Genomic DNA, 3,063 nt, shown 5'->3' on the forward strand with positions numbered 1-3,063 from the left:
TTGACCCCACGAGTCAAGTTGGCAGTTGACTTTCTTTCACAATAGCCCACCAACATTAATAGTGGAAAAAACCCCAAAACCTAGAAGCTTTGAACAATAATTTTTACATCTTGGAACGATTTTTCTTTATCATCGTAATAAAAAAAAGAGCCGTCAGTTTTTACGCCGCTGATGGGGCGGCCACGAATTGAACGGGACCGGCTTCTGAGAGTGCCGCCAGGAACGGTTGCAGGCTATTAGGCTCCGTCTCTCCTTCAGCAGCAGTGGACTCGTTGTAATCAAGTGATTCGTCTTTGTAAACGTCCCACCATTTCTGCACAAGCATCTTGATGTCTTCTCTTTGCATGTTGTCTTCTTTCCCTGTGTACCTCCACGGCTTCGATCCCTGTTTAATCCCATCACACCATCGTAATCACGACCGAGACCAACACATAAACATTAGCACCAAAAAAAAACAGGAGAGTGAAATATGTGTACTTACCGCTGCACAATAGTGAACGACTTTCACCTTTTCAAGCTCAACATTCTCGGGATGACGCCATAACATGGCAAGAACAAGGTTGTAAATTAAAGGAATCGGTTTGTAAATGTCCTTAAAGAACATGTTCAAAAAGTCCTGTTCCGCAAATGGGGTTGGGGTTGTGATTTTGAGAGTCTTCAATAGCGATTCATAGGTCGTAAGGCTAGGCTCGAACACGAACATTCCGGCATTGAAGTAAAGAGAAGGGGATTACCCATCTCGGAAGGCCACTTCACCTTGTCGGGACACTGTTGGCAGTAACCGATCTTGTACTGTGGAGTGTGGCTCCAAGTTTTCTCGCAGAAACAGTCCATCACGGCGTAGAAATGTCCATCAGGCAAATCAAACAGGTGATCAATGTTGTCGTATACCTGAATGTCGCCGTCCAGGTATATCATCTTACTGTAATCCACGAACTGCGCGCACCACGTTAATTAAAAATTGTTAAATAAAAGTAACGCGAGTAAACGTCAAATCATGGTCAATGAACTCAGAAAATTAACCACGATTGAAAGTGGCGAACAACGTACCTCCCAAATACGGAGCTTGGAGTAATTGATGACGTAGTAAGCCATGGCGAACCGGGTATGGTTCTCGGGCGGATAAACTGGTTCGATCTCTCGTACGATGCAGCCCTGATTCATCAGGATCCGCCTATGCTCCTCGGGCACGTCGGGTAAAACGGCGACCACTAAAGGGTACGCCGATTTCACCTTCCTTAACCCTTTGGCTAACCCCACGACGCCTTTCACGTAGTCCCCATTTCCGGCCAGGAACGTGACGTAAGCACGATTGCGCAAGGTGACCTGTTTAGCTAAAACGTTGGTTTTATCACCGGAAGGAACCAGTTCGGAGCCATGAAAAATGTAGGGAAGAGGACAATGAGGGATGACTATAATTAAGAGGACTGAAGATAACTCTTATGGAAATTGCTTTACTACGGGTTTTTTTCCTCCTTGTGGACAAAGAGATGGTAGAAGCTGTTTAAATAGAAAGCTCACCGATGAACCTGGCCAGTAAATGCAAAATATTTTTTATTACGGGTCCGGAAATGTAGGAAATTTGTACCGTACACCTGTCAGTACGATGATCCAACGGTGAGAATATTGATTCCGAGAAACTTCTGGACAGATGCCCATATAACTGATCAATTGTTGCAAATTGCAATGAAGACGCTAGAAGGTCCTTGTTTTCTTTGGTTAATCACTTATTTGCTGCACAGATGGAGACCCTTAAATATAAATCAAAATGATAATACGTGAAAGAATAAGTTTTAATGGTAGCGATCATATAGGATGCACTTTTAATAGATAATTTATTTTTGTTTTTTATAATAAATTTATCTTGTTTTAAAGTTTTAAAAATTCATCGGTTAACTTAAAATTTTACGATTATCTTTATATGAATCTAATCATAAATCCAAGATTAATGAATGTGGTTTCGTTTGGTTAGATAATTGTTGATAAATTAGTGGCTAAAATAGGCATTCTGAAACTACGGTATTAATTTTGAAACAATGATACATGTAAAACAAAATTATTGACCATAAATGAAGGAGTAGCAATCAACAATGTATTATTTAATTAAATAAATAATAATATGGTAAAGTACTCAATTGATCCTTCGACTATAAGATACTATTTTATTGAGTCCTCCAACTTTTAAAAGTTACATAATGATCTTTCGACTATAAACATTGCTTTGTGAGTTCCTGGACTATTAAATGTTACTAAATGGTCACCCGATTATTCATATGTTCCAAACTCGTCCTTTTCCGTTAAAAAATTGACGACAGAATGAGCTAGATGTTAACCTACTGACTAAGATATGATAAAATATGACCTCATAATCTCAAACAACTATCATATCTCAGACAGAATGTTAATGTCCAGCTCAGACGATCGTTAATTTTTTAACGAAAAAAGAGTTTGGTACATAATGAATAGTCGAGTGATCATCTTGTAACTTTTAATAGTTGATGGGCTAAACAAAACAATATTTATAGTTAGTTGGCCATTTTTTTAACTTTTCATAATCGAAAGACTCAACAAAACAATATCGTATAGTGTATGGACCATTTATGTACTTTAGCCGTAATAATAATAATAATAAAAATAATAATAATAATCCAAGTATCACTTTTGACAAAACAATCTCGTGTGATTCAATACTAATTCTTTTAATATAATCATTATTAAAACTCAATTTACATCAATACGAAAGGATTCAACTTTAAATATTCAACTTCTTTTATGTATATTGCTACGTTACATTAAATAATTGCAGATCGCATATCTCAATCAGACAATCACTAAACTAAAAATTTAGACCTTTATTAAGAAATCAGAGGTTTGAATAAAAAATTAAACTAAAAATTCTTACATATATTTAAAGAAAAAATAACGTTTTATAATTTATGAAATATTATAATAATATAAAAAATTATTGCAATGTTATGCTGTCCCCTTCTTATTTCTTAATTACCTAAATATTGTTATATTAGTTTGATTCTTAATCTCTGAATGTTACAAATTTTATCAAGT

At 36.2% G+C, this 3,063-nt stretch overlaps 1 pseudogene; it reads right to left on the minus strand.

Annotated features, from left to right (window-relative positions):
* Nucleotides 1-1,659, minus strand: LOC120136437 (annotated as a pseudogene).
* Between the last annotated feature and the right edge of the window lie 1,404 nt (nt 1,660-3,063).

This window comes from Hibiscus syriacus, unplaced genomic scaffold, assembly GCF_006381635.1.
Source record: "Hibiscus syriacus cultivar Baekdansim isolate YM2019G1 unplaced genomic scaffold, ASM638163v2 tig00110630_pilon, whole genome shotgun sequence".
Taxonomy (NCBI): Eukaryota; Viridiplantae; Streptophyta; class Magnoliopsida; order Malvales; family Malvaceae; genus Hibiscus; species Hibiscus syriacus.